This window comes from Oryctolagus cuniculus, chromosome X (assembly GCF_051225735.1).
Source record: "Oryctolagus cuniculus isolate XC-2025 breed Fujian yellow rabbit chromosome X, ASM5122573v1, whole genome shotgun sequence".
NCBI classification, from domain to species: domain Eukaryota; kingdom Metazoa; phylum Chordata; class Mammalia; order Lagomorpha; family Leporidae; genus Oryctolagus; species Oryctolagus cuniculus.
The window spans coordinates 93,926,448-93,951,248 of NC_142888.1; positions in this window are offsets into that span (position 1 = coordinate 93,926,448).

Genomic DNA, 24,801 nt, shown 5'->3' on the forward strand with positions numbered 1-24,801 from the left:
CCCGGAAGAGGTTTGCCCTTTCTCTCCCCCTTCCCTCCAGATCTGATCATTCTTCTTTCCTTTGTCATTTAGTGAAGCAACATCCCTGCCCATACCCAAGCATACCCCAATTCCTTTCAATAAACGTATGAAATCAAGGAATCAGGTAATGTGGTAGTCTGTTATCATTTGTCCCTCTGAGTTTCTTTTCCTTGAAAACATTGCAAATTTATTTTAATCATAGTTTCTTTCTTACTCAAAGTTGCCATAATACCCTTTCTCATTAATTTTGTATGTTTCAATATGTTCCTTTCTCTAATTTTTTATCTATAAAAACTCTTATTTTTCTTAATGCTAGATATATCCAAAGCTGTTCATTTGTCCTGCATCTGACCTTTCTAACCATGACTATCTAAACTCTTCTACTCAGGATTTTTTTTTTTTTTTTGTAAATAAGTCAAGTGTTATTGTCCTTCCCTCTTCACCACTGTAAGTGTTACCACTAAAACACAACATCCTTCAATGCACTTTGTAGTTATTCAACCATATGTTATTTAACATCATGCACATTTAGTCAGTGACATACAGATTGAGTAAAAAAGTAATCATGTTCCAAAGCCATAAAAACCCTCCAGTCTTGTCTCTTGTACTTAATACTGCCAATCTATCCCTGGATAGTTAAAATCTCTTATTACTACTTCCACTATGGCCTCTTTACAAGCCTTTTTTATGTGCTAAAGTCATTTCACAGTCCACTTGTTCCTTTTCATTTGGTGGCCTACAACATGCAGTATTCCAGTAGCTAGCTTACTGAAACACATCTCAGTACATCCGACCTTAAGTCCTAACAGCTCTGCACTATTACTAAGCTCTTCTTGATCCTCTTTTATTATAATAATCCTTCAGGTATATAGTTCCTACTCTTCATTGCTTCATACCACTTTGAAACAGAGTTCTGGTAAGTACAACTAGAGTAATGAGCTAACAGATCATGTTTCCCATTCATTTTAGTCAAGAACATATTAACCAGTTACATCACCTGCTATCAACCCATAGAAGTTTATAGTAAATGATGCATGTATATATAAATCTATTTCAAAAGAAAAATGTAGCCCTTGCCAAAATTCTTAAAACCAATTCAAGATATATACAGCAATGGCTATAGTAACCATAAATTCATAGCTTAAACGTAAATAGCATTCCCGCTGATTCAATCTTCCACACACCTTCATCACTTCATGTGTTTATTGTGGCAATGGCTATGTGGCCAAATCAGGCCTCTGATGCAACCTGTAGAGAAAATTGCTGGCTATCCAGTCTTCCCAAGACACCACACCTAGCAAACTATTTCCCTATGAAGACTTCACTAACTCCCCCAAACATGTTCATAGTTCCTTATGTTAATTTTTTAAATTTATTATACATTTATTTATTTATAAATATTTATAAATGTATTATAAATGTATTTTTTAACTTTTATTTAATGAATATAAATTTCCAAAGTACAGCTTATGGATTACAATAGCTTTCCAACCCCATAACTTCCCTCCCACCCGCAACCCTCCCCTTTCACTCTCCCTCCCCCCTTCCATTCACATCAAGATTCATTTTCAATTCTCTTTATATACAGAAGATCAGTATAAATGTGTTATACATTTATTATACCCATGATTTACACCCAAACTTATGTCTCACTTATACACAGCCTCTGCTCCAGTCATTTGATGTCATGACCATTCCATCCCTTTCTATTCTATTCAATGAGTCTTTGTTTACCATGACTCCCATGTAAGACTTTTCTTCTTGGATTTGAGGCCCACTTCAATTTTCAGACACACCCTGAACAATATTTTTCAACATCTCTGAAAACTGAAAGTGAATACTCATGTTTCACCACCAGAATTCCACAGTCAAGTACCACTTTGCTCTATTTGTTTATTACATCTATCCATCAGTCCATCCTGCAATCCATCCATTAATCCATCTTATCTTTTGATATATCTCAAGGTAAATTTCAGACTTCAGTTTACTTCACCCCCAAGATTTCAACATGAATGTAATTAACTAGAGTACAATATTTGTTTTCAGCTCTTTTTGTTAAGTAACCTTTACATGCAATGAAATATAAAAAATCACCATCATTTAATGAATTTCAACAAATGCATATGCCTATGTGACTTGAAGTCCTATCAAAATATAAAGTACTACCATTATTTGAGAAAGGTCCGTTGCGCCCCTTACCAATCAACTGATGAGTTCCACCATAAATTAGTTTGTTCTTTTAGAATTTTATGCAGGTGGAGTCATACAATAGATAGGCTTTTGCGTAAGTCTTGCTTCATTCAGTATAATGCATTTAAGATTAACCCATCTATGTGTATAGATTCTTGTGATTGCTGAAAAACATTACATTGTATTTCCATAGCACAGTTTTTATATTTTCCTGTCAATGAATACCTTGAGCTATTTCAGGGTTTGGGTTAGTATAGCAAGCTACTTTCTTTGTACAAATGTTTTAGAAAACATATGTTCTTATTCCTCTTAGATAAATTCTTAGAATTGGAATTTCTGGATGACTACAGTATGTTTAAGGTTTTGTCTGGGTTTTCAGGTTTATTGCTTTGTGATACACTAATCATTTTTATTCCATGTTTTTGAACATTTGATTTTTTAATGTAATTTACTATCTTAACCATCTTTAAGTGCATAATTCAGTGACATTAAGTATAGCACAATGTTGTATAGCTAATCACCCTGTTACCTGAACATTTTTCATCATCCCAAATAGTAGCTCTAAACCCATTAAACAACTCCCCATCCTCTCACCTCCAGCTCCTGGTAACTTCTAAACTCTATGAATGTTCTTACTTTAGGTACTTCATATAAATGAAATCCTGTAATATTTGGCCTTTATGCCTGGCGTATTTGACTAAGTAGATGGCTATCAAGGTGTAGGTGTAGAAGGGTAGATATCTTTGTCCATCAGAAGGATCATGGCCCACATTCCTAAATAAAAGACAGGTTAACTAACAAACAAACAAACAAAAAAAAGCCATAACAAATTTACGTGTTTGACCCAAAGAGCCTGGGAAACGTGTCTATTTCTATCCAATGAAGAATAGACAGAAATGTGTCTGCGGAAATGTGATTGGGCAAAAGGTCGGATCTAGTGATAAAACCAGCAAGACCTATCTGATCAGACACTTGTTGACCTCTCTAAGTAGATACATGACCCTTTCTGGCATGAGAGTCATTTGATCTACTGTTAGACAAGATGGGTAAGGGAATTTCTTTATGGCCAGCGCTTACACAGAAAGATGAGTGAAGGCTAGAGAAATATTTCTAGGTTTTATGGTTATCTTTGTGGGAGAGGGAGCTCTAGTTTGTAGGCCTCACCTTGGGAAAGAAATATTTTGATTTCTGTGAATCCTTTGTTGCAGGAGGTGAGTGGAGAAACGATGGAAGGTCAGAGAGGAACATTGCTCATGAGGTTGTCTCTGAAGCCATCCATGCTCTTTAGTTTAAAATACTCAGCATACCAGAGCTTGATACTTTGTGGTATCACCCTCTGAGACTCAACAAAGACCCATCCGTTATATTGAATTTTTTTAAAGATTTATTTTATTTATTTGAAAGACAAATTTACAGAGAGAGGTAGAGACAGAGAGAGAGAGGTCTTCCATCCACTGGTTCACTACCCAGATGGTCACAACAGCCAGAGCTGTGCCAATCTGAAGCCAGGAGCCAGTAGTTTCTTCTGGGTTTCCCACGTGGGTGCAGGGGCCCAAGGACTTGGGCTATCCTCCATTGCTATCCCAGACCACAGCAGAGAGCTGGACTGGAAGAGGAGCAGCTGGGACTAGAACCAGTGCCCACATGGGATGCCTGCACTTCAGGCCAGGGCTTTAACCCCCTGCACCACAGCGCCGGCCCCCATTATATTGAATTTCATAAGAAACTATCAGAGGGGTAAGCATGTGATGCAGCAATTAACTCATCCCTTGGGCACATCACACATTGGAGTACCTGGTTCAAGTCCCAGGTACTCTGCTTCTGATCCAGCTTCCTGCTAATGCCCGCCCTGGGAGGCAGCAGGTGATGGCTCAGGCACTTTTCAGTCCTGGGCTTCAGGTTTTTGGCCTGGGACAGCCCAGGCTCCTGCAGGCATTTGGGAAGTGAACCAGCTGATGGAAGATTTCTCTCTGTCCTGGTTTCTTCCAAATAATAAGAGAATAGAGTTATAACATTTTCAAAATGAAACTATCGGAACTTTTTCGGAAGTATTTGCAGTATTTTACATTCCCACCAACAATAGATGAGAGTGCTGATTGCTTGACATCCTTGGCACGTGTGACACAGCCAGCCAATCTTGATTTTTTAGCCATTCTATGTACTTGAAACTTAGGTTGACAATATGCTTTTCAGAACTCCTCTTGCTTTGATAATCTGCACCACCCACTTTAGAGTTTAATCTTTCTATATGCTTTCTCTGCATATGAATTCTTTTCCCCGGATAGCTTCAAACTGCTTGGGAACAGAGATTGTCTTACCTGCTCTCGTTTACTTTGTAGTACCTAGTATTGGATTACACACATCCTAATTGAGCCTATTGTTTCTAACTGACACAATTAGAAACACACTGAATGCAAACTAAGAGAGAAAGGGATTTGTCTAACATGCTAGTTACTATTCTCTTGACACATTTTCTTATAGCAGGTTGAAGTGTCAAAGCTTCAGTTTTTCTTTACTTCCTTCTTGACCTTTCTGCAATTATAGATTTAAAAACTGTATTAGGAAATAAAATGTCAATAATATCTGAAACTTTAAGGCAGGAAGCATCTATGGTTATTAAGGGACTGTCAATTCAGTAAGAGATTTCATTAGGAGTGATGATTAATTTCCCCTACAAACATAGATTCAAAAAGAGAACTAATAGAAGGGAAAGAGAGAAAGAGAGAGAGAACAAAAGAGAGAATACAAAAGCAGCAGAAATAAAGCAAGCATATTTATTATTTCCTTCTAGAGAAAGAACCCAATTTCTTTGGTGAACAGGCCTTTTAAATGTAAATGATAATATTACTATAAATTAGAGTATAGTTCATTAATACATATTATCTTCTGCATTTATAAATAGCTTATTATTATATTGGGAAATTGAGATTTTTAAACAAATATCCCTATCTTCTATACTGTATATCACCTGCCCCACACTTTGCAAATACAGCAGGATGGAAGCTATCTGCAAGCCAGGAAGAAAGTCCTTGTGATTATGGGCACAAGTTTCTCAAATTTTATTCCAAGTTCTTGCCCCCAGAGAGATAAGAACTCAAAGCAGAAGCAAAGATACAATGCACAAGTGAGAGCAAGATTAAAAGAAAGTGAGTGTACATTCATGTGAGAGTGTGGGCAACCCCACATGAAGAGATACTCACCATGAGTGGGCCCAAAAAGTTGCTATTAGGAAAGAGAGTGGGGACCGGCACTGTGGTGTAGCAGGTAAAGCCACCATCTGAAGCACCGGCATCACATATGGGTGCCAGTTCAAGTCCCATTTATTTCACTTACAATCCAGCTCCCTGCTAATGCGCCTGGGAAAGCAGCAGAAGATGGCTCAAGTCCTTGGGCCCCTGCACCCATGTGGGAGACTTGGATGCAGCTCATGGCTCCTGGCTTCGGATCACCCCAGCTCTGGCTGTTGGGGCCATGGGAGGAGTGAACCAGTAGATGGAAGATTCTCTCTCTCTCTCTCTCTCTCTCTCTCTGTAACTCTGCTTTTCAAATAAACAAACGAGTCTTAAAAAAAAAAAAAAAAAAAAAAAGAGTGGGAGGAGGCCAGAGAAGGACCCAGAAGCATGGTCCAGAAGCCAAAAAACCAAAACGGGCTGCTCCCGTGTTATCGGTCCCTTTTGTGAGATAGGGGTGATGCCCTAATTGAATACACAAATGAGGTTGAGTTAGGTGTGCACGAGGCTTTCTGGGAGTTTCATGGCCCCTCCATGTGGAGCTTAACTGGCATACAGCCAGCATAGTGTGTCCTCCTTCCTGGTGCTGGGCGAGACAGAGGTACATTATGGGAAACTGGGCATACTGGACTGACAAATAAGGGGGTGGAATTACAATGACGGATTACGTAGAAATTGGGAAAAAAAGTATTCCTGCTCAAATATTCTCATCCAGTCTTCCTGCTTAGTTTCCCCATCTCACTCACCAGAAACTGACTATTCAGACACCTCGATCTTAGAGTTTCAGCCACTAAACCTGTGTGAAAACATTTTAATATGGCAGCCGTTGCTGACTGAAACATACACTATTGTTTGTTTGTTTGTTTGTTTTTTTTTTTTTGACAGGCAGAGTGGACAGTGAGAGAGAGAGAGAGACAGAGAGAAAGGTCTTCCTTTGCCGTTGGTTCACCCTCCAATGGCCTCCAGGGCCGGCGCGCTGCGGCTGGTGCACCGTACTGATCCGGAGGCAGGAGCCAGGTGTTTCTCCTGGTCTCCCATGGGGTGCAGGGCCCAAGCACTTGGGCCATCCTCCACTGCACTCCCTGGCCACAGCAGAGAGCTGGCCTGGAAGAGGGGCAACCGGGACAGAATCCGGCGCCCCGACCGGGACTAGAACCCGGTGTGCCGGCGCCGCAAGGCAGAGGATTAGCCTAGTGAGCCGCGGCGCCGGCCATACACTATTTTTGATACAAGACCCCTCAAAATAAAGTCTCAGCTGCTCCTCCAGGGCCCCCTTCCTTTCCCCTGCAACTAACAGGAAAACAAGTCCCTCAACCTTGTTATGATCATTAAACATCTGCAAGTTGTTTATCAGGGAAAAGTTACGATTTCTTTCAAAAAGCAATTACTCACTCAGCACAGGAAAGCCCGCCAAATCTGCTGATGGAAAGAATATGGCCTCTGCACAGTACACAGCAGGAACAAAGACATATGAAAAATATGACCTAAAGTCCAAGCCACTCTTTTGAACTGCCCCAGCTTCTGCTTCTGTGCCTGTATAAGCTCTCTCCCTGAGGAGGGGGAAGAGGTAGTTTGCAACAGTAGCCCCTATCTCCTATATTGGTAAGCCATGCAAATAATAAACTCTCTCCCCAGGTAAAAGCTCATGTCTCCAAGTTTGGCTTATGGAGGGCATCAGGTGATGGATCCCCTTGCATTAGTCCAGCAATTATTCTATTGATGTTGCATCTTCCACAAAAAGGTAGTTCAGGTAAAAAATTCTGATAGGCACATAACACACATTCAATAAATGTGTTTTAAACTGAATCAAACTTAGGTCACATCTATAAATTAACCTGCAGCAGGACTAAGCTAACATATTGGCAGGGCCCATCTTCTTACATGTCTTATGGTTTGAAAGGACACATAGTTCCCCCATTCTTCAAAATATCTATTTATCCTAATAGTCAGAAACCATTATCTATCAGTTCCTTCCTAAGGAAGGCAGTTCAAATGCAAATGCATTTTTAAAAAAGATTTATTTACTTATTTGAAAAGCAGATTTATAGAGAAGGAAAGAGAAAGAGAAAGAGAAAGAGAAAGAGAAAGAGAAAGAGAAAGAGAAAGAGAAAGAGAAAGAGAAAGAGAGAGATCTTCCATCCACTGGTCCACTCTTCAAATGACCACAAAAGCTGGGGCTGGGCCATGCTGAGCCAGGAGTCTCCAACTCCATCCAGGTCTCCCATGTGGCAGGGACCAAAGTACTCGAGACATCTTCCTCTGCCTTCCCAGGGGGTGTGCATTAGCAGGAAGCTGGATTGGAAGTGGAAGCTGGGACTCAAACCAGTGCGTTCCATTGCAAGTGGTGGCTTAACTCTCTTTGCCAAAACATGGGCCCCACAAATGCAGTTTTGAAGGTGCACTACTATACTGGTAATGGTAAACACCTTAACAATGATTAGTGAGTGAGAACAGAACAGAAATAGAACAGATAGATCTGTTTGTTAAGGTGGGTAGGGGTGGAGCGTGAAGTTAAGGTGGAAAAGTGACTAGCACTTAAAGATTGGGCTAATTCGGGGCCAGCGCTGTGGCGCAGCAGGTTAAAGCCCTGGCATGAAGCACCGGCATCCCATATGGGTGCCGGTTCTAGTCCCGGCTGCTCCTCTTCCAATGCGGAACTTTGCTGTGGCCTGGGAAAGCAGTGGAGGATGGCTCAAGTCCTTGGGCCCCTGCACCCGCGTGGGAGACCCAGAGGAAGCTTCTGGCTCCTAGCTCTTGGCTTCGGATCACCCTAGCTCTGGCTGTTGCGGCCATCTGGGGAGTGAACCAGCGGATGGAAGAACTCTCTCTCTGTCTCTACCTCTCTCTGTAACTCTGTCTTTCAAATAAATAAATAATTTTTTTTAAAAAAAAGATTGGGATAATTCACGTGCAAATCTACATGTTTAAAATAAAATCACACCTAAAAAATTGGGTCAGCATACCTGCATGGCAGTCAGAAACATGGTAGCTGCCACTTTTATCTTTTTTAAATATTTATTTGAAATGCAGAGGTGGGGGTAGGAGAGACAGGAAGAGAAATAGCTCCCATTTGTTGGTTCACTCCCCAAATGCCTGCAACACCTGGACCTAGTCAGATCAAAGCCAGTACCTGGGAACTTAACCTTTCTCTCCCATGTGGATGGCAGGGTCTCCCCTATTTGAGCAGCACCCTCCTTCCCAGGGTGCACATTAGCAGGAAAAAGCAATCAGCAGTGGAGCTGGGACTCAACCCCAGGCATTCCACTCACATAGCATGTGGGTGTCCCCAAGCCATGTCTTAAACTACTGCTATGCTAAATGACCACTTTTAAAAGGACATTTGCACTCTGTTTTGGCACAGTCCCAACATTTCTGCTGTCTCTCATACCAGGTTTCCCTTCATTATGGTATCTTTCAAGCCCCTAGAGGCTTCAGTTTGCCACTTAGCTGAAGACCTGGAAAGACAGACCTAAATGTGACAATAATAAAGGATTAGGGACCTCTGAAGATTTACGAGGGAGAAAGTTACAAGGGAGAGAGTTTGTTGAACAAAGAATGAAATGATGACACTGCCAAAGAAGGTGACTTTAAAAATATAATGGGAATTGCAAAAAGGAAAAGCAATGAGAATGTTTTATTAGCTATTTTTCTTTTTATTTAATACAAAGTTCATGTATTTCATATATATAGTTTTAAGAACATAAAATATTACATGGCCAGCTTGTGTAAAATAAATGCAGGTGAGATGTACAGAGCTTTATAATCTAAGCCTTTATTCTCTGAAATGACTCCTATGTATTTTCTCTATTCCTCTAAAAAATAATTAGCTGACCATATGAAGCAATTACTGCCATAAGCCAATTCCAATTGAATGCCACATTTCCAATTTACTCTTACAATTTGAAAATAATCCATAGTTACCATTCTGAACACTTATATTGTTCAGGATGATGAAGGTTAATCAAAAAATTTTGTTGTTAATCTACCACATCTGTGGCATCATTTTGAATAATCCATTTTTTTCAGAAACCCTCACTTTCAAATGGAATTCTTAATATTTCCAAATTATATTAACCCAAGAAGTGCAAAATAATGTAAGGTTACACAGGCACATTAATGTTATCAAAACATAATGTCACATATACCCAAGTTTAAGGAGGGTCTTATTTTTGTTGTCTTGAAACCAGAAAGAAGTAGTTGCTATTTTTGGAGTCTGGCTATCTCCTTGTCATGAATAGAGTGTATTATTATTGCAGCAGGTATTTGGGTAAACAATACTAAATATTGAAGCAACATGGAAAAAAAAAAACTTGCTCACTGACAAACACATTGTAAGTGTCACTATATCCAATAATGGGGGCAGAAATTTTTGCCATTTTCATTCACTGTTGTATTCTGGGACCTAGCAAATGCCCAGCAGAGAGAGCAGGCACACAATAAATATTAGAATGAGTGAATGATGTGAAATGTTAATGGTCATAATCTCTATCTTTGAAGAATTTAATTTCAAAAACAAAGAAGTAACAAATTGTAACATGGGACACAACTAATTTACAAATTCGCTTGAGTATCCCATTTACCTTCCAAATTTACATTCCTAGTTTCTCTTATTTGCCCAATATTTTCCCACTAAAATGTACATAAAGAGGAAAAATTAAGAAACCAAGGAATGGGCAATTTTCATTGATATCTATGGCATTTCTGTTCTCAGTACAGACCCGTTTACTAACCTAGTGCTCCCCCAGAATTACAAAGCCATAGGTTGCAAAACTTTCATTTTGCTTTTTATATTTAAGTCTAGATTTCCTAATTTTGTCCCTTACTTTCTCCTCAGCCAGATACAAATGGTCTCTAACTTATGATTGTTCAACTTGTTGCTATGTACTGGGCTCAACTCCTCTTAAAACTCCTAATGAAGAAAAGGAAGGAAGGAGGGAAGGAAGGAAGGAAGAAAGGAAGGGAGGAAGGGAGGAAGGGAGGAAGGGAGGAAGGGAGGAAGGAAGGAAGGGAGGAAGGGAGGAAGGAAGGACCCAAACACCAGTAGCCATATATTTTAAGAAAGAAAGCTTGATTTGTAAGGTGCCAAGTAAGTTATTGGGGGAAAGATCCAAATCGATTACCTCATTCAAAAGTGATTCAAGAATTTATGGATTTCAGAGTTTCTCAGGCATGGAAAGCGAAGACACTGTGGCAAAAAATGACCTACATGAAAGATTTCTGTGAGATCCCAGTGGAAAGAACAGGTCATCAAAGAAGGAGGTACCTTTCTCTGAAGGGAGGAGAGAACTTCCACTTTGACTATGGCCTTGTCTAAATAATTTCACAGTTTGTGAACTCAAGAGGCTTCCATAGCCTTGGCAGTTCATGACAAGAGACTCGGGTGATTACTGACCTCATAAACAAGAGTGTCAATTGTTAAATCAACAACAAGAGTCACTGTAAACTTACTCCCCATGTAGGATCTCTGTCTTTAATGTGTTGTACAATGTGAATTAATGGTAAAACTACTACTCAAACAGTACTTTATACTTTGTGTGTCTGTGTGGGTGCAAACTGTTGAAATCTTTACTTAGTATATACTAAGTTGATTTTCTGTATATAAAGATAATTGAAAATGAATCTTGATGAAGAATGAGATGGGAGGGTGTTTAAGGGGGGGGGAAACACTATAATCCAATAGTTGTACTTTCGAAATTTATATTTATTAACTAAAAGTTTTCTAAAAAGAAGTTTATGGAGTTAAATTAAGTGGGGTATAACTGGGCAAAACTTGGTGATGGGACATGATAGGTGAAGAAAAAGGGGCATGGAAAAATCATTTGAGTATGAACATTAGCAAATCATGCTTCTGCATGTATTGCATGTTCAAAGATGGTCATTGACATGTTATGTGAGGTTTGACATTTACCTTTATGATGAACCATCAGGTGGCCCTCTGGCCATCTGAACCAGATGCACACACTTCAGTCCCTATCTTAGCTGTTGCTAGTTCTATTCAGTTTTATCAGGAACCCTCCTAAAAGATAGCTTGGCAAAAGTTTAGCAAAGACAACTATCAGGACATAGTAAGTTTCTATGCAACAAGCTGGTGAACGATGAGGAGTCTTAGTATGTCAAGCAGCAAAGGGAAACATGCTGTTAAGTGTGGTAAATCACCTATCAAAGTCAAGAAGTCTTAAGTTTAAACTATAGATAATAAAAGACTTTTTGACTTTGAGATGTTGTAAAGGAAATTCTCTTTCTATAGAAACCATACTTCAAATATCAAATCTTAATCTATATCCCAGGCTAGTGATAATGTCCTACATGATACCCTTTCACAGTGCTGGGCTCTGGCAGCAAGTCTCAGCTCCCAGTCCACCAACCAGTCACAAGTGGAAAAATAAAATCAATACAGTGTTGCTGGTGTTTTTTGGCTGTTTTGTATTTCCCCATTCCATCACATCTTCAAAACACTCATTTGTGTTTCCTCCTTCTTGTGTATTAAATGTATTTTTCATTTATGATGTTTTCAACTTCTATTAGATCTATCAGTATGTAACCCCATTGTAAGTTGAAGATTACCTGTAATATTATCTAGATAGTTTTAAGAATGAGAGGTGTATTGGGAGAAGCAGGTGATAGATATGATGTTTAATTATGTTCATAGTGTTTAAAAGCATGATGTTTGTGACAATCATATGAATTCATTTTGCTTCCTTTGAACTCTATAAGATTATATTTTATAGGGCAGTCTTCAAGCCATAGGGCCCCCTCCCCACTGCTACAGCTGCTAGCTGCTTGGAGTTCTCCATTGAGACCCTCCCATTGGTGGTGTAGGCAGCACTTTCAAATTACTACAGTTGCCAGATTCTGTCTGTGTACTGGAAGGGGGAACAGAGAGATGGGAATGACCACATTTTCACTTATCCTTAATCATTTTTAAAAATGGTGGAGAATGAGAAGAACACAATGAGCAAAAGTGCACATATTTGAGCAAATACAATTTTCACCACATATCCAGGTGCCAAACAGATCCTTAGTATAGGAGCTCTAAGAAAGTAGAAACCTTTGACCTGTTCCTGCTCTAACTCCAGCACTCAGAATGGTACTGGACACATAACAGGTACTCACCAAAAATCTGTTTAATGGATGAATTCTATGTGACAGAATGATCTTAATGGAAGCAGACAATGTGGATCAGTGTACAGAAACATAGTATCAGATTTTGTATAGGAGTGTGTCGCTCCCCCTCTTCGTGGAGGAACGACACTAAACGCTGCCTAGGCTTCATATCCGAGTCACGGCACCATTATGTCGCTCCCCCTCTTCGTGGAGGAATGACACAGGACCCTGCGTTGTTCTTTTGTCTGCTCGGCCCTCCCCGGGTTTGCTGCTGGTTCTTCCCGGGTTGGCTACCGACCCTTCCAGCTCCGTGGAAGGGCGGTTCCCCCTGCCACTTTCCCCACTTCCGCAGGGGAGCGGCACATGGCCGGCTGGCTCTCTCAGGGGCTGCTCAGGTGTTCCTCAGGTGTTCCTGGTGCATGTTGTCTCTCTCCTCCTTTATAGTCCTCTTCCACCAATCCCAACTCTGCTACCCACACGCCGAGTACGCTGCTCTCCTCCAATCAAGAGCAGGATCAGCTCCTGGAGGTCATCACTCAAGTTGGCGAGAGGCAGCTGCGTAGAAGTTGTTACTCCCTTCTCAGCGCCATATTGTGGGAGAGCAGATGCATAGAATAAGTCTTAATTCCAGTAACAGTCTAGTCCGAGTTGCTCCCCACAGGAGTGCAGTGAGTACATTAGCTTATAGGAGGCAGCATAATTGTGGCTGAGAGATATAGGGTGATATATCTGGAAGAAATGAATTATGTGTAGGAAAACCATGTAATTTCTTACTCAAACCTGGATTTGCTTTTTAGAATTGAAAAAAATATTTAACAATCATTCCAGGAAGACACACCTAGAAATTTGGATTGTCCTGGTCAAACTGGGTCACCTCTTTACATGATAATAGGTTACCTGAGTAAGAGATTGGTCTGATGAAAATAAAGCTTAAGAAAGGTTATTTTAGTTAGATCATTTGTAATAGAGGTAGACTTTAATTCTCAAAGAAAGAAATACACTGTAATCCAGAATACTTGCTGGAATTACACTGCTATAATCTAGGGATGAAGTAACTAACACATGACAGCTTTGAGAGCAAGGGAGAAGGGGTAGCTCTGAAGAAATTTGTGAAGAATCGAGAAGAATCAATTAGAGGAATATAAGTGTTCAGGCATAATACTGCCCGCAGTATCTCAAAACTGTATAAAGCAAAAGCTCTGATAAATTCTACGCTCACCTGAAGTTGTCTCCACACCTGCTAACTCTTCAATACAGGAACACCTACTTAATTCTCTCTGAAGTGTGTCAAATAAGTATCATATTTTTAGATTCTACTGGATATCCAAATTAGGTCCCTTCAAACTACAGTATTTTTTCTTTATTCTTAACCAATAAATGCTCACAGACTTGTTGAACGTGTCTTAACAAAACAAAACTTTAAGCAGAAGTATGAAACAGAATTTTAAAGAATGCTTCATGAACAAACAGTAACTCAATTTAGGCCTAGTTTGTTTTAAGAGAGTAGTTTCATGTTGCATTTTTCCTATATCAGAAAGCATTTCTTCTGGAAATGACAACAAAAAATAGATTTGGATGATTACAAGTTCCTCCTAGTAATTTTAACTTCATAAAGACACAAAATTATGGATCAAAGTCTTTTTTAAAGTTTTATTTATTTATTTGAGAAGGAGAGAGAGAACTAGAGAGAGAGGGAGAGAGAGATATTTCCCATCAGCTGTTTCACTGCTCAAATATCCACAAAGTCAGGAGCTGGGTATTCAGCTCCGGCCTCCAGAATGGGTAGAAGAAACTCAACTTCTTGAGTCATTTTCCAGAAAACTTTATTGTCCTTTTTTTCAACTCCAAGGACACCTCCCAAGTTGTCTAATAGCAAACTGCTGTAGGCCTTGCTATCTTTGGCTAACATTCCTGCATGTGAACACTGCATTGTCCTGAAGGGACTATCATCTATGATTTTCCACCCTACTTTTCATTCAGAGATCTGGTTTCAGTTACAATCCAGTTGGCAAGTCAATACTGTGTCTCCCTTCTCTACACAAATAGGCATTTTCCAAAATTTGGGGAGGAGAGAAATTATTTTCTAATATTCCTCTCACTTTTGTGCTTAGCTATTCTACTTATAGGATTGCTACATTATTCTCTTTGGAGAATCTTGCCGTATAATCATTGCAGCTCAACATCACCACCAGAACAGGGATCAATGAAAAGAGGAGTGGGAATTTTTGATAGCACGGAAATGTCATCAGACTCATATTTCCCAGTGTAGAAGTTGAACTACTTCTGAGATGTTGAAATTATTGCTAAATATATTTACAGTCTTTTTACAATAAAAAGCCTTATTACTCTTATTATGGGCTGAAGAAATGCTTTAAATCTTGAGTTCTGAAGTAATATCACCTGTCCTAAAAGCAATGAAGCTTTTCGAGAGAGAGAGGGGGAAAGAAAGCACATTCAGAAAAGGTAGTTTATGATTCTGGAATTTTGTTGCAATTTTGGATCATATATTTTTACTAAGTGTAACCTTTATGTGTAAATTAAATGATTATATAAGAGAGAGTACTGTTTTTATAAAGTAAGAAATGATTTTATATCCTAAAAGACAGAGGCATATAAACCAGTAAGACAGCTCTGCATGTGTTTGATGGCTGTGAAATGACCTGTTTGATTTTCTATTACAGACCAGCAGACTGCACTGCCCTGGCCCACCACACTCAAACTGTAGGGTAGCCAACTTCTCATTAGGGAGTCTTATGTTACAGTGTGTATTCATGGCCTGCAATAAATAAAAGGCATTTAAAACCTTGTATATAGAAACAGTCCTCTATTGTGAAAACAGTACCATAACAAGATGTTTATCCTCTGAAACATTATTGAAGAGAAGAAAAGAAAAATTTTTTCAGGCTAAATCTTGACAAATGAGTTTATCATTTGGCCATATGGGATTGTGTATGCACACATGTCCAGATAGTCAAATTCATTCAAATTGGTCCAGATAGACTAATTCATCAGTTATTTGGAGGGAAAGCCCAAGCTGAATTAAATAAAATGTTAAAATAAAAGCAGTTTAATTATCTCAGGGGAGAAGTAGAGAGAACTTGGCCTCAAGTCTTAACAGAATTTCATAATAGCTTTAGTGAGTAGATAATCAATTGTGATTAGCATGTTCATTGTACACAAAAGCTTCAGCAAACGTGGGGGGCCTTTTAATCTCACTTATTCTTATTTGCTTATCACCCTCTGTGTGTGTGTGTACATGGGAGCATGTGCACACATGTGCAGGTTGAAATTATTGCAGATTCTAAGTTAATGGAGTTTTATTTAATGAGGTTTTATTGTCTGTACATGGCAGACAAACAGTAAAGAATAAAGTGTGCCACCTGTACCTCAGATTTTAAGTCATTCTACTTGCTTTCCTCACTGCCAGTATCATAAATTCTACATCTTGAGAGTCAACTTATTTCTTTTTGTTTATAGTTTGCACTTTGTAATGAAAATTTTGTGATCAGAATTTACCAGAGAATTAATAGATATGTGAAGCAAGATATGCCTGGTTATAATTATCTTTATTGGAATGACTATCTACTATAATGATTTACTTATGGAATACCAATAACTCAGAAGAGATGGGACAAATTATATTTATATTTTCCTAGTTATCTTAACATTTCTATATGAAATGATCCAGAAAAGAACAATGAATAGGGAAGCACTCAGAGATAAGGCATGTTTGCAAGTGAAAGAGAGATTTCTAGAAACTAAGTATGAAAGCAAAATAAAATGAAACAGGAGAACTTCTGGGAAGAAGGTGCAGATTGTGCAGATAGGGATCTGTCTTTCCACCTAGACAAACTGGCACTAGCAGAGCCTGTGTGATGTTACTACTTGGAACTTTAGAATCAATTGAAAGCTTGAAACTTAGAGGGGAAGACTTGGACAGTAAACTGATGTTAATTTCAGTATTGGGCACTCATCCCACAAATTCCAACCATTCTCATGTGCAGGAAGCCATGCATATGTTCCAACTGGAGGTTACATGCAGCTGGTGGGAGCCAGACTTGGCAATAAGGATCCCGTAGTCCAAATATTGGATATCTGTGTTCTGATCACGAATTGCTGCTGCTGATCACAGAGGTGAGCACAGAGGCGTTAGGTCACTGTTACACCAGGACCCTACTCTCCCAAATTTCCTCCCTCTGGCTGACGTGACTTCTTCCAAGGGCGCTAAAAGGCCAACATCTTCCACCTCCCCATCATTTTTATCTTCCCTTCTGGGAGACAGACTTTAAATACTAGAACACTCAGAAGCAATAGCCAAAACAATCTTGAAAAAGTAAAACAGAGTGTAAGGACTCATACTTCCTGATTTCAAAACTTGCTACAAAGTTATAGCATCAAAATAGCTCAGGACTGAGCTAAAAACACACATATATCAGTGGAATATAAGCAAGTCCAGACATAAATCCTTACATATATGATCAATGATTTTCAACAAGGTGTCAAGACCCTTCAATATAGAAAAGACAGTTATTTCAAGAAGCAGATATCCAGGGTCCGATGTGTGGCACAGCGGGTTAGCCCATTATCTGCAATGTCAGCATCTCACGTGGGCACCTGTTCAAGGAGAAAATTATCTCTCTCTACTCTCTCTCTCTCTCCTTCTCTGTGTGTGTGTGTGTGTGTGTGTGCATCTCCTATCTTTAACTCTGCCTTTGAAGTAAATAAATAAATTTTAAAAGCAGATATTAAGTCTCAGTTTTGAAAGATTAAAACAATTTTGGATATGGATAATAGTGAAGGTTGCACAATAATATGGGTGTTCTCAATACTATTGAACTACACATTTGAAAACAGACATTGTGTTATGTGTATTTTACCACAATAAGGAAATTGGGGGAAAACATTAATGAATTGTTCCTCCATTATCACAGATTTTAGAATTAGAAAAACATTATATGATATTACATACATACATACCGTAGCTGAATGGAAAGCTAGGATTATCTGGTGAAATCTAACTACACCTTCTTTTACAGATGGGGAAAGTAGAAAGAAGTTGAATGTCTTATAAGTTTATGTTGCTTGTTAATGGCCGAGCTAAGCTTCTTGCTTTTTACCTGGTTCTTTCTGAAATGTTGTTTAAATTTCAAATACAGAGTTCTGAATTAATCCTACCCTCAGTTCATAATGATCTTATTCCATTCCCTGCTGCTAATAGCACAATACAATACACTTGGGTAAGTTATATAGAAAAGAAATTAATTTTGTCTCACAATCTATGGTGGAGAGGTCACCTCTGGTGATGGCCATCTTGTTAGCAGAGTCCCAGGTGGCTCGGGGTATCACATCATGAAAGACAGTGAGCATAGGCATATATTTTTCTCCTCTGGTCTCCTGATGGAGGTGTTATGGATTAAGTGTTTGTGTTTCCTGATGTCATACCGGGTTCTAGTCCCAGTTCTCCTCTTGCAGTCCAGCTCTCTGCTGTGGCCCAGGAAGGCAGTGGAGGATGGCCCAAGTGCTTGGGCCCTGCACCCGCATGGGAGACCAGGAGGAAGCACCTGGCTCCTGGCTTTGGATCAGCGCAGCATGCCGGCCTTAGTGGCCATTTGGGGGGTGAACCAACGGAAAGGAAGACCTTTCTCTTTGTCTCTCTCTCACTAACTCTGCCTGTCAAAAAAAAAAAAAAAAAAGAGTAACGACAGGAGTCACTGTGCACTAACTTCCCATGCAGGACCTCTGCCCTCCAAGAGTCGTATTTTTTTAACTTTTATTTAATGAATATAGATTTCCAAAGTACAGCTTATGGACTACATTGGCTTCCCCCCACCCCCGATGACTTCCCTCCCACCTGCAACCCTCCCCTTTCCCGCTCTCTCTCCCCTTCCATTCATATCACGATTCATTTTAAATTTTCTATATATACAGAAGATCAGTTTAGTATACATTAAGTAAAGATTTCAACAGTTCGCACCCACATAGAAACACAAAGTGAAAAATACTGTTTGAGTACTCGTTATAGCATTAAATCTCAATGTACAGCACATTAAGGACAGAGATCCTACATGAGGAGTAAGTGCACAGTGACTCCTGTTGTTGACTTTACAAATTGACACTCCTGTTTATGGCATCAGTAATCTCCCTATGCTCCAGTCATGAGTTTCCAAGGCTATGGAAGCCTTTTGAGTTCTCCGACCAAGAGTCGTATTATAATTATGTCTAAGTGTTCACAAAAGATGTAGTATTCTTGGGTGCTACCTTAAAGTTAATTAAATTTCTAAAAAACAAAAAAAGTGAAATTAACTTCAAGATGCAATGACTTTGAACGGCTCTTGTCTGGACTATTGAGGAACAGGTTTTTTTGTGTGCATATGCAAACTATTGAACTCTTTACTTATATAGAGTTGGTCTTCTGTGTATAAATTAATTCAAAATGGATCCTAGGGCTGGCACTGCGGCTCACTAGGCTAATCCGGCACCCCGGGTTCTAGTCCCGGTTGGGGCGCCGGATTCCGTCCTGGTTACTCCTCTTCCAGTGCAGCTCTCTGCTGTGGCCAGGGAAGGCAGTGGAGGATGGCCCAGATCCTTGGGCCCTGCACCCGCATGGGAGACCAGGAGGGGGCGCCTGGCTCCTGGCTTCGGAACAGTGCGTGCCAGCAGTGGCGGCCACTTGGGGGGTGAACCAATGGAAAAAGGAAGACCTTTCTCTCTTTCTCTCTGTCTCTCTGTCTCTCACTCTCTCACTGTCTAACTCCACTTGTCAAAAAAAAAAAAATGGATCCTAGAGGAGAATGGAACTGGGAATGGGAGAGAGAGGAGGATGGGTAGGTGGGAGTGTGGGTGGGAGGGTGGATATGGTGGAAAAAATCACTATATTCCTCAAGTTGTACTTATGAAATGCATGAAGTTTGTATTCATTGAATAAAAGGTTTCTTTGGGAGCAAAAAAGTAACAAAAAAAGTTTCAATGGGGAAAAAAATGTTTGTGTTCCTCCAAAATCCAGTCCTGTTCCCTAATTTTACAGTATTAGAATTTTAGGATTAGAAGGGAATCCCTGGTAAATGAGGTTAGAGACATAAGACAAATGATAGTCATCTGTAAACCTGGAAGAGGGCCCTCACCTGAAACCAGATCTGCTGGAACTTTGATTTTGGACTTGTAGCTTTCAGAATTGTGAGAAACAAATGTTTATCACTTAAATCATCTACTCTATGAGATGCTGTTATATCAACCAGAAGTAAGAAAGATAATGATGTTGAATGTCCTTTTAAGTCCTTCTTTGCCATCTGTATGTTCTCCTTAGGGAATTGTTTCTTCACACCTTTTGTTCATTTTCTAATTAGATTGTTCTTTTTTGCTTTTAAGTTTGAGAGTTGTTTATATAATATAGATAGTAGTCATCTATTGGATATATTTGTAAACATTTCATCTCACTATGGAACTGTCTTTTCATTTCCTTTAATAAGATTGTCTAGAAAAAAATTTCAAAATTTTGAAGTCTAATTTATTGATGTTTTTATGGACCATGCTCTTAGCTTTTGTTAAAATTATATTTTCTTCTTGTGTCAATTTTGGCATTATATGGTTTCCTTTTTATAAAAAATTATTTTATTTATTTGAAAGGCAGAGTTACAGAGAGAGAGAGAAGAAGAAAGAGGTCATCCATCTGCTGGTTCACTCCCCAAATGGCCGCAATGGTCAGGACTGGACCAGGTGGAAGCCAGAAGCCAGGAGCCCCTTCCTGGTCTCCCACATGGATGCGGGGCCCAGGGACTTGAGCCATCCTCCACTGCTTTCCCAGGCACATTTGCAGGGAGCTGGATCAGAAGTGGAGCAGGTGGGACTCAAACTGTCACCCATATGGGATGCTGGGGTTGCAGACTGCAGCTTAACCTGCTACACCACAAGGCTGGCCCCTGTGGTTTTCTATAAATATATTTTATTTTGTCTATGCATCCACATTGTAGTATATATATTCATGATACTTTATTTTTTTGCATTTTCTCATTTTTTTAACTTTTATTTAATGAATATAAATTTCCAAAGTATAGCTTATGGATTACAATGGCTTCCCCCCCACCATAACTTCCCTCCCACCTGCAACCCTTCCCTTTCCCTCTCCCTCCCCCTTCCATTCACATCAAGATTCATTTTCAATTATCTTTATATACAGAAGATCAGTTTAGCATATATTAAGTAAAGATTTCAACAGTTTGCACCCACATAGAAACACAAAGTGAAAAATACTGTTTGAGTACTAGTTATAGCATTAAATCATAATGTACAGCACATTAAGGACAGAGATCCTACATGAGGAGTAAGTTTACAGTGACTCCTGTTGTTGATTTAACAATTGACACTCTTGTTTATGGCGTCAGTAATCACCCAAGGCTCTTGTCATGAACTGCCAAGGCTATGGAAGCCTTTTGAGTCGACCAACTCTGATCATATTTAGACAAGGACATAGTCAAAGTGGAGGTTCTCTCCTCCCTTCAGAGAAAGGTACCTCCTTCTTTGATGACCTGTTCTTTCCACTGGGATCTCACTCGCGGAGATCTTTCATTTAGGTGTTTTTTTTTTTTTTTTCAGAGTGTTTTGGCTTTCCATGCCTGTAATACTCTCATGGGCTCTTCAGCAGATCCACGTGCCTTAAGGGCTGATTCATGATAATTTAAATAATTTTAGCTATAGTTAATTTGGTTTTCATTTTAGGGATATTGTTTATTTTGGTTTTAATTAACTTCTTGATCATTTTGTCAAAGATCTATTTATCCTCTCAAATAATTGGCTTTAATTATGCTTACTTTTTCTATTTGTTGTTTTTGTCTTTGTGCCTCTTTTTCATTTATTTTTGTCACTATCTCCATTATATTACTCCTTATCCTTTATTGTGCATTTTTCTTCTTTTGCTTTTTTCTCAACTGCTTGAGTTCATTGCTTAGTCCATTTATTTTTTCTTTACTTTGTAATATAACTTTAGTACAAACAAAAATATGCATGACACACATATAAGTAATAAAACCTTTCTAATTTGCTCAAAATTTATACAGAGATGGGTAAGAATTCTTTCATTGAAAAGTGTATTTGAAAGGCAGAGTGACAGGGAGAGGGGGGGGAAGAGGGATCGGGAGGGAGGGAGAGAGAGAAGAGAGATCTGCCATCCACTGGTTCACTCCCTCAAATGCCCTCAACAGCCAGGGCTGTGCCAGGCCCAAACCAGGAGTGCTGAAGTCCAATAGGGCCTCCCATATGCATGGCAGGTCCCAAGTACTTGGGCCTTCTTTTGCTGCTTTCCCGGGAGCATGAGCAGAGAGTTGGCTTGGAAGCAGAGCAGCTGGGACTAGCACCGGCACCCTGAAATGGAATGCCAGCGGCACAAGCGGTGTTTTTATCTACTGTGCCTCAATGTGGGCCCCTATTTTAATAATTCTTAAGCCCTAGGGAAAGATATTGCTTGGCTTCACTTGAAAATTGTGCAAAAAAGTAACTCTATTTGTGATAATGTTGACTAAAATCAGAAGGTAGGAGAGAGGTATTTTGAAAAAATGCTAATATGTGTTGAAGATATTGATGAGAGCACTGGTAATCAATACATCTTATTAAAAAGTCTGTGTTTGTGATTCTTACTGTTAAGATGTCACTGTTGAGAATGATTAACAATTTGCTTTATTTCTTCTTCAAAATGAGTAAAATATTTATTATCACTATAATCTGGTAATAGCTTAAACAGTGATGGCAGATACTCTCAAATGAAATTTGCTCTTATAAAGGAAATCAGTGTTTTTTATAAAGATTTTCAAATTCATTTCACTAATTATTTTTGACAGGCAGAGTGGACAGTGAGAGAGAGAGACAGAGAGAAAGGTCTCCCTTTGCCGTTGGTTCACCCTCCAATGGCCGCCGCGGCCAGCGCGCTGCGGCTGGCGCACCGCGCTGATCCGATGGCAGGAGCCAGGTACTTCTCCTGGTCTCCCCTGGGGTGCAGGGCCCAAGGACCTGGGCCATCCTCCACTGCACTCCCTGGCCACAGCAGAGGGCTGGCCTGGAAGAGGGGCAACCAGGACAGAATCCGGCGCCCCGACTGGGACTAGAACCCGGTGTGCCGGCGCCGCAAGGCGGAGGATTAGCCTAGTGAGCCGCGGTGCCGGCCCATTTCACTAATTTTAATCGCTGTTAATATTGTTTATTATTTAATACATACATTAATAATTGTGAAAATGCTGTTCTTCTATAAAGTTTTGAATCTTCCCTTTTTAGTCACTTTGGTAGTTTATTTGAGAAGAAAGAATTTTCTGCTTATAATATATGCAAGTATACCATAACTGAATCAGATGATTCTTTTCAATATTCAGCATACCCTACAGTCCTTTCCAGCACACTCCACACACTATAAATCCCTTCTTCCTTATCAGCTAGAAACTCTAATTGTGGCAGCATATGCATTATTCCTTATAATCCAATTCAATCAACAAATTCTTTTCATGCTTCTACTATGTATGATTCCCTTTGGTTATAAGGGTGAATATATTAACATGCTTACATGATTACCCCTGTGGATGTTTTCATCTACAAGTGTATAATATCTAGAAGCTCTCTCTCTGCATTTTTCATCTTTATCTCCTGGTTATAAAAACATTAATGCAAAATACAGTTTAAAACAAAGTTTCAATAGAATATGAGCAAAGTCAGACTCTTTGGATTGTCTTTGGCACATGCATATATCTTGCACATAACAATGTGGATTGTGAACCTGCATCTATAGAGGTATGGAGCACTTTATTTTAAGTGAGTATAGAAGCTTCAACTAAAGGTTTGTCTAAATCCTTTTGGATCTTTTTGAAATTTTTAATTTTTTTATTTTTTTTATTTTTTTTCTTTTAACTTTTATTTAATGAATATAAATTTCCAAAGTACAGAATATTGATTACAATGGCTTCCCCCCCATAACGTCCCTCCAACCCACAACCCTCCCCTTATCCACTCCCTCTCCCCTTCCATTCATATCAAGATTCATTTTCAATTCTCTTTATATACAGAAGATCAGTTTAGCATACATTAAGTAAAGATTTCAACAGTTTGCTCCCACACAGAAACATAATGTGAAAAATACTGTTTGAGTACTAGTTATAGCATTAAATTTCAATGTACAGCACACTAAGGACAAAGATCCTACATGAGGAGTAAGTGCACAGTGACTCCTGTTGTTGACTTAACAAATTGACACTCTTGTTTATGGCATCAGTAATCACCCTAGGCTCTTGTCATGAGCTGCCAAGGCTATGGAAGCCCCCTGAGTTCACTGATTCTGATCATATTTAGACATGGCCATGGTCAAAGCGGAAGTTCTCTCCTCCCTTCAGAGAAAGGTACCTCCTTCTTTGATGACCCATTCTTTCCACTGGGATCTCACTCGTGGAGATCTTTCATTTTTAATTAAAAAAATATTTATTTAAATTAAGAGTTACAGAGAGGGAGAGACACATACACAGACAGACAGACAGACGAGATGAGTCCATTTCAAATGGCCACAGTGGTTGACACTGGACCAGGCAAAATTCAGGAATCTGGAACTCCATCCAGGTCTTCCACATGGGTATAGGGGCTCAAGTATTTGGGCCATCTTCTGCTGCTCTCCCAGGTGCATTAGTAGGGAGCTGGATCAAAAGTGGAGCAGGCAGGACTCAAATCATCAAACATACAGGATGCTAGCGTTGCAGATTGCAGTTTAATCGTCTGTACCACAATGCTGCCTGCCCCCCTTTTTGAACCTTTAAGAACTATTTTTTTTTATTTTTGATTAACTTTATATATATGATTATCTCTGTTGAGTCAAGAGTTCAACAAATAGTATGAAAAAAATGAACAATATTTACATTCATGCCACTAACTGGAATGTGGATTTGCATACATTTAGTTTTCTATTATCTACTAATTCAGTATGTTTTGTAAAATCACTGACTTTAATAATACTGAAATTGTCCTGCACCTCTCTTTTTAGTTTCTTGTTTTCCTGGCCTGCTAACCGATCTGCATTCCTAAAATACTACAATGTATACCTTATTCCAATACTCAAAACCTTCAGGCATTCTATGTTGTCCACATAATGCGAATGATTACTATTTGCTGTATACTATGTTAATTCTCCTGAAATCACTTGTACAGTGCTGTCCTCCATAGTTGACTACCTTTTCTTGGTATTATATCTATTTAGCAATAAATTCCTTAAATAAATAAATATATCTCTTCCTCTTTTATA